The 8,358-nt window shown below is 37.4% G+C and overlaps 1 pseudogene across 1 annotated transcript in view; it reads right to left on the reverse strand.

The window, feature by feature from the left end:
* Window positions 1-7,547: 7,547 nt before the first annotated feature.
* LOC144956384 (exosome complex component MTR3-like) overlaps window positions 7,548-8,358 on the reverse strand; it is a 10,743-nt pseudogene continuing 9,932 nt past the window's right edge. Inside the window, exon 6 of the transcript XR_013641946.1 lies at window positions 7,548-7,690. The product of XR_013641946.1 is annotated as an exosome complex component MTR3-like (transcript). The remainder of the gene's footprint in view (window positions 7,691-8,358) is intronic.

The raw sequence follows: 8,358 nt of genomic DNA on the forward strand, positions 1-8,358 counted from the left end.
TATTGATTTATTGGCCTGTCGTGAACATATTTTGTTGATGAATCGGGAATTGCTTGGCTGATGCATGGATGTGGGTCAACACTTTCTTGGGGCTCCCGGTAGCTCAGTCGGTAGAGCACTCGCTTCACACGCAAAGGGCGGACAAAGATCGATCCCGGGTGCAGTCGAGATTTTTTCTGACCCCCCTTGTCCACCCAGCAGTGAATGGGTAGCTGAGTCTATTAGATTTGGCGGAAAGTACTTTGTAAAAGACTAGCGTCCTATTCAAAGGATAGCTAGCAATTGCTATTGTCCGTTTCACGCTATAGAAACCGGGATAAACTCCGGCTCCATGGATCCAATGGCTCTGAAGGACTACTTTGTTGTTTGCGCTCGGCGTATAGTTGAGTCCTTGGAAAAGGCTCTTTACTCACATTCTCTCACCGTACTCAGGTGTAAAATGAGTACCCGGCCGTTAACAGCGTTGTCTTTGTCCGAAACATTGTAATCTCGCCTAACAGGCGTCATATCCCGTCCTACATGTTAAATGTTGCTGTTGACTAGGGACCCTTTGTAAAGCGCTTTGAGTGGATATTGCGCTATATAAAGCTCAATAAGAATTGACTTAGCAGTGTAAATCGATGGTCGGCGGATCAAACCTGTGAAGTCTGATGGTCATCAGAGGTCGTCTGATCCGCCCAAAATTAAATAAAATATGGTGGGCAAAGTTCTTTCTTCTCTTAATTTACAAATCACCTCAGCTGGTGTATTGTCGCAAATGTTCGTATGTAGACACTAGAGTTTTGATCCGCCGATCGTGTGACATCACAGGTCTGATCCGCCCAAGATTAGATGTGACCCACCGTCTCTAAACGGCATTATGTCGGGATGACTGGGGTGCAAAAAATTGAATTTATTGACAAAAACATGAAACTTGGGGTTTGTTTAGATTTGTTATGTTAGAGAATGAAGACAATTAATCACAATGTTATGTTAGAGAATGAAGACAATTAATCACAATGTTATGTTAGAGAATGAAGACAATTAATCACAATGTTATGTTAGAGAATGAAGACAATTAATCACAATGTTATGTTAGAGAATGAAGACAATTAATCACAATGTTATGTTAGAGAATGAAGACAATTTAATCACAATGTTATGTTAGAGAATGAAGACAATTAATCACAATGTTATGTTAGAGAATTGTAAAGACAATTAATCACAAGTTTGTAGAATGAAAATAACATGTTAGTAGAATGAAGACAATTAATCACAATGTTATGTTAGAGAATGAAGACAATTAATCACAATGTTATGTTAGAGAATGAAGACAATTAATCACAATGTTATGTTAGAGAATTAAGACAATTAATCACAATGTTATGTTAGAGAATGAAGACAATTAATCACAATGTTATGTTAGAGAATGAAGACAATTAATCACAATGTTATGTTAAAGAATGAAGACAATTAATCACAATGCAACAGCTCAAATATTGGTCTTTACTATCGGTTTAATTTTGAAGTCACATTTCGGGGTCCAATTTATCCCGACATAATACCGTTTCGAGACGATGGGTCACAAAATAAAACATGGTGAGCAAAGCTTGTTTGTAAACTGCAAGAAATGAAGTGAGTAGGAAAGTGCCAGGAGACAACAGAGAATAAAAATTTCGCAGCGGCGACAAGTCCGCCTTACCGGAGAGAATGTGATTCTAACGTATGAGCTATCCACGACCCCGATTTTGACCGTAGCCATCGTTAACTTATAGCCTGACACTGACCAAAAAATGACGTCAAAATGCCAGTCTTTCGCCACAAAAGAAAACAAATCCTTTGTTGTATTCAATAGTTCAACCAATGGGACCACTTGTTTCCATGAGCACTACTAACGACAACTCACTAGGCGGTGCAAAAACCAAATAATGACGTCAAAATATGCCAGTCTCTTTGGGTTTCAGTGTCAGGCTATAACTTCACGCTGGCTACGTTTTGATCGACCGATCGTGAAAATCGAGACTTTAGAGGTTTGATCCGCCGACCATCGAACTGTGACCCATGTCTCAAATCAGCATGTCATCGGGGTCTGAACAGGTGTGTATGAAACAGTGCCAGACAAAGCAAGATAGAAAAATACGGGGGGGGGGGGGGGGGGAGGGAACATCCCCCAAAACAATAAGCCTTCCTCGACAGGGGAATCGAACCTAAAACCCTTATTATTACCGGTCAGATGTGCTACCATTTCACCACAGCAGAGGCTACCCGATAGTTGGAACTATTTAATGCCTTACACCAGTGCCTGCTCCCAAATTTCTCGATTTGATACGTTTTCCAGGTGAATCTTGTGACTGAATGTGACTTTAACTTTATTTTTTTTAAATTTGTGACAATGTGAAATTGAATGTAAACTTCAATTTAATATAAAAAACAGATTGAATGGACGTTTTTCGGGTTCCCCCTTTATCAACAAAACAGGATGAACGAAACACTACAGACGAATGAGATAAATAATTATTATCTCACTAAACTGTATCAACCAGACTTTAAAAGGTCATATTTACACATAGTTTTGTGTGTTGGTCCTTTATACTTCCGGATGGCAATGTTGTGAGCTTCTTAGCCAGCCAAGCGCATACTATCTATAGATAGTATGCAGATGACGTCACTCAGGCCTTTGTTATGGTTTTTGCCATCCGCGTTTGTGAGTTGTTCTCACTAAACTGTATTAACCAGACTATAAAAGTTCATGGTTACACAGAGTTTGTGTGTTTGTCCGTTATACTTCCGGATGGCAATGTTGTGAACTCCTTGGCCTAGCGCATACCATCTATAGAGAAAATATGGACACGTTTGACTTTGAAGGTTACACATAAATAGTTTTGTGTGTTGTTACGTTATTTCCGTCTGGCAATTGTTGTGAGCTTATTATTAACGAAACGCATGACATCAATTTTTAAAAAACCTTTTTGTCACTCTCGAAAATTCTTGTATCGACGCTTCAGTCTCAGGTGTCAGGCTATGAATTCATGAAAGCTGCGCGATTACATTACATAAAATCAATTCTAAAAACATTTTAAAATCACGGTAGATACATAATACTAATACGTAATCCTTTCTTTTTTAAAAACTTAAGCTCAACGTGATAGGGTTATTAGTTCAAGATGTGACCCCTTTATTGATCGGCTGCATTCTTCGAAAGTAAAATCGAAGGTTACTTCATTCCGATGTTAGTCAGACTAGACTTGAAAATTGGATCAAAGGACCAGCTGATACCTTTAGTCGATTTTACCTCCCCTATCCTACCCCTACCCCCCCCCCCCCCCCCCCCCGCGCCCTTTTTTTTCTTCTTTCCTTAATAATAATAATAATAATAATAATAATAATAATAATAATAATAATAATAATAATATAATAATAATATAATAATAATAATAATAATAATAATAATAATAATAATAATAATAATAATAATAATAATAATAATAATAATAATAATAATAATAATAACAATAATGATAATAATAATAATAATAATAATAATAATAATAATAATAATAATAATAATAATAATAATAATAATAATAATAATAATAATAATAATAATAAACTTTATTCATCCCTTTCGGAAATTGCACACCTACTTTACATTGGCAATATTACACTGAATCATACATTAGAACGACGAGCACATGTTTGCAGGTCTGGTCACCCAATTCCTTATGGTCTCATTGATGTAATGGAAATATCAAAAAAAATGAGGCAAAATATTGTCCATTACAACAATGTTAAACTAGGTCCATAATTACGTTCTGATGTCAGACCTGCATGTATGTAAACGTCGTCTTCAATCATTGCGAATTTGACTTGTTTTAATAGAATGTAAGCCCAAACGTAAAACAACCAGTGTCGCCGACTCGTCTGTCGGATGTTGTGAGTATTTTACCTAAATGCCAAGAATTAATTGAAATAAAACGTGTCCATAATTTTCTCTATTCCCTTTGAAAGTCTTGTTATTATAGATAGTAAGCCCAAACGTAAAACAACCAGTGTTGCCGACTCGTCTGTCGGATGTTGTGAGTATTTTACCTAAATGCCCAGCATTAATACGCTTCAGCAGTCGTAACGTCACTTCCGTCGTAATGACGCATGGTAACTTAGTAACTGGTTCTAAACTATCGGAACAATGGCGAATGCCCTTATGAAATATTTCTCCGACGAGCATAAAAGCGTATCCAGAGGAGGGGGGGGGGATTATAAATTTGATCATGTTTTGACTTTTACACATTCTGATCACAAGATATATGAAAAGTTCTAGCCAGCATGAAGAATAAAAAGTACCGGATTTATTTGTTTAGAATCACGATGGCCGCCGTTGCTGGGCGACGTGACATCAGACTATGGAATCCAATTGAAATAAAACGTGTCCATATTTTCTCTATTCCCTTTGAAAGTCTTTGTTTTGATAGAATGGAAGTCCAAACGTAAATCACCAGTGGCGCCCATTCGTCTGTCGGATGTTGTGAGTATTTTACCTAAATGCCCAGCATTAATTGAAATAAAACGTGTCCATATTTTCTCTATAGATAGAATGAAGTTGACGTCACTCGGGTCTTTGTTATTATTTTTTGCCATCCACGTTAATGAGTAATTCTCACCTAACTGTATTATCCAGACTATAAACGTTCAAGGTTACACATAGTTTTGTGATGGTTCCTTATACTTCCGGATGGCAATGTTGTGAGATTTTTAAGCAAGCGCCTACTATCTATTCCCTTTGAAAGTCTTTGTTTTGATAGAATGGAAGTCCAAACGTACAAAAACAGTGGCGCCTATTCGTCTGTCGGATACTGTGAGTATTTTACCTAAATGCCCAGCTTTAATTGAAATAAAACGTGTCCATATTTTCTCTATAGATAGAATGAAGTTGACGTCACTCGGGTCTTTGTTATTATTTTTTGCCATCCACGTTAATGAGTAATTCTCACGTAACTGTATTATCTAGACTATAAACATTCAAGGTTACACATAGTTTTGTGAATTGGTTCCTTATACTTCCGGGTGGCAATGTTGTGAGCTTTTTAAGCAAGCGCCTACTATCTATTCCCTTTGAAAGTCTTTGTTTTGATAGAATGTAAGTCCAAACGTAAACAACCAGGGGCGCCGACCGTGGCCTTCGTGAACTCATGGCAATAACAAAGACCCGAGTGACGTCAACTTCATTCTATCTAAACGATGGCGACGCGCCGCCTCGTCTGTAATGTTGTGAAGCTGGCGGTTGTTGTGAGCATTTTTTAACCTTAATCCCCAGCATTAATAGGATTCAATAGTCGTACCGTCACTTCCTTCCTAATGACGCATGGTAACTTAGTAACACTGGCTCAAAACTATCGGAACAATGGCGGACGCCGTATGAAATATTTCTCCGGCGAGCTTAAAAGTGAAAAGACCCATCAATTTGATCATGTTTTGACTTTTACACATTCTGATCACAAGGCATATGAAAAGGAATGAAAAGTTCTCGCCAGCATGAAGAATAAAAAGTAAGATTTATCTTTTTTTAGAACAGATGGCCGCCGTTGCGGGCGCGTGACATCAGACTACTGAATCCAATTGAAATAAATCTTGTCCATATTTTCTCTATTCCTTATGGTCTCATTGATGTAATGGAAATATCAAAAAAAATGAGGCAAAATATTGTCCATTACAACAATGTTAAACTAGGTCCATAATTACGTCTTTGTTTTGATAGAATGGAAGTCCAAACGTACAAAAACAGTGGCGCCTATTCGTCTGTCGGATACTGTGAGTATTTTACCTAAATGCCCAGCTTTAATTGAAATAAAACGTGTCCATATTTTTTCTATAGATAGAATGAAGTTGACGTCACTCGGGTCTTTGTTATTTTTTAATTTTTTTTTTGCCATCCACGTTAATGAGTAATTCTCACGTAACTGTATTATCTAGACTATAAACATTTAAGGTTACACATAGTTTTGTGAATTGGTTCCTTATACTTCCGGGTGGCAATGTTGTGAGCTTTTTAAGCAAGCGCCTACTATCTATTCCCTTTGAAAGTCTTTGTTTTGATAGAATGTAAGTCCAAACGTAAACAACCAGGGGCGCCGACCGTGGCCTTCGTGAACTCATGGCAATAACAAAGACCTGAGTGACGTCAACTTCATTCTATCTAAACGATGGCGACGCGCCGCCTCGTCGGTAATGTTGTGAAGCTGGCGGTTGTTGTGAGCATTTTTTTACCTAAATGCCCAGCATTAATTGAAATAAAACTTGTCCATATTTTCTCTATTCCCTTTGAAAGTCTTTGTTTTGATAGAATGGAAGTCCAAACGTAAAAAAAACCAGTGGCGCCTATTCGTCTGTCGGATGCTGTGAGTATTTTACCTAAATGCCCAGCATTAATTGAAATAAAACGTGTCCATATTTTCTCTATAGATAGAATGAAGTTGACGTCACTCGGGTCTTTGTTATTTTTTAAATATTTTTTTTGCCATCCACGTTAATGAGTAATTCTCACGTAACTGTATTATCCAGACTATAAACATTCAAGGTTACACATAGTTTTGTGAATTGGTTCCTTATACTTCCGGATGGCAATGTTGTGAGTTTTTTCTGCAAGCGCAAACTATCTATTCCCTTTGAAAGTCTTTGTTTTGTGAAGCTGGCGGTTGTTGTGCGCATTTTTTTTACCTAAATGCCCAGCATTAATTGAAATAAAACTTGTCCATATTTTCTCAATTCCCTTTGAAAGAAAACTTGTTTTGATAGCAGATAGTAAGTCCAAACGTAAAACCTCCAGTGTCGCCGACTCGTTTGTCAGATGTTGTGAGTATTTTACCTAAATGCCCAGCATTGATTGAATTGAAATCAAGCGTGTCCATATTTTCTCTATAGATAGAATGAAGTTGACGTCACTCACGTCTGTGTTATTTTTTTTTTTTTTTTGCCATCGGCGTTTATGAGTAATTCTCACTAAATTGTATTAACCAGACTATAAACGTTCAAGGTTACACACAGTTTTGTGTGTTGGTGTTTTATACCTCCAGATGGCAATGTTGTGAGCTTCTTAGGCAAACGCATACTACCAATAACCTTTGAAAGACTTTGTTTTGATAGATACTAGTAAGTCCAAACATAAACAACCAGAGGCGCCGACTGGTCTGCAACACGGGTTCATTTTGGTGTGCTCTTCAGTTTGTTTCCAAACAATTCATCATAATATTATGTTGCTCTACAAACCACATACACACACACACACACACGCACACACACAAGAGAGAGAGAGAGAGAGAGAGAGAGAGAGAGAGAGAGAGATCACGTAGCCTAATTACATTCCATTCACTTTAAATCGGTCGTGAGAAGTAATTTTTTTTAAAAATTAATAAATACACAAACTCATAGTTCATTTCAGTTGATTTTTTTTAATTACTACTGTATTATTATCATCATCATCATCATCATCATCATCATCATCATCATCATCATCCTCATCATCATCATCATCATCATCATCATCATCATCATCATCTTCAACATCATCATTATCTCTATTCTATTGGAAGGCCAATGCGAAGCAAAAGTCGTGACGTCAAACACTTTCCATTCTTCCGGTTCAAAATTCCTTGGATCCAGTCCTCCGGAGGACCATCAATGAACAGATCACATATTGAATCATGATTTGGCATAAATACTTTATTAGCAGGATAAATAGGCAGATTCTTGGGATTGCGGAACGAAAAAGAGCGAGGATGGATGATCTTTATTGGCGACCAGCATAAATTTAGACTAAAAAATAAGATGCCATCACTCTGACACCAGAAGATGAATTACACAAAGTATGTATTCAGTCCTCCGGAAGAATGGTTTTACGCTTCCGATGAGATCGGAACCAGTTTTTTGACATCACACTTTTGTTCCATATTACTCACAAAATGTGGGACTGATCGTAGCACCATTAACGTATTGCCTGACACTAGAGCCGTAGCCATCGGAAAGTTATATCCTGACACTGACCAAAAAATGACGTCAAAATGCCAATCCTTTGCCACAAAAGAAAACAAATCGTGAGTTGTATTCAATAGTTCAACCAATGGAAAAACTTGTTTCCATGAGCTCTACTAACGACAACTCACTAGACACGACACAAACCTAAAAAATGAGGTCAAACTGCCAGTCCTAGAGGGTTCTAATGTCAGGCTATATATGTTAACGATGGCTACTCTGGAGCCCACTAGGACTTATAGTTTGACGTCATTTTTTTAAGGTTAGTGGACCGCCTAGTGAGATGTCTTTAGTAGAGTTCAAGGAAACAAGTGATCCCATTGGTTGAACTATTGAATACATCTTTTGGGGCCAAAG

Source organism: Berghia stephanieae, chromosome 11 (assembly GCF_034508935.2).
Source record: "Berghia stephanieae isolate SIO BIC M18660-M18661 chromosome 11, UCSD_Bste_1.3, whole genome shotgun sequence".
NCBI lineage: Eukaryota > Metazoa > Mollusca > Gastropoda > Nudibranchia > Aeolidiidae > Berghia > Berghia stephanieae.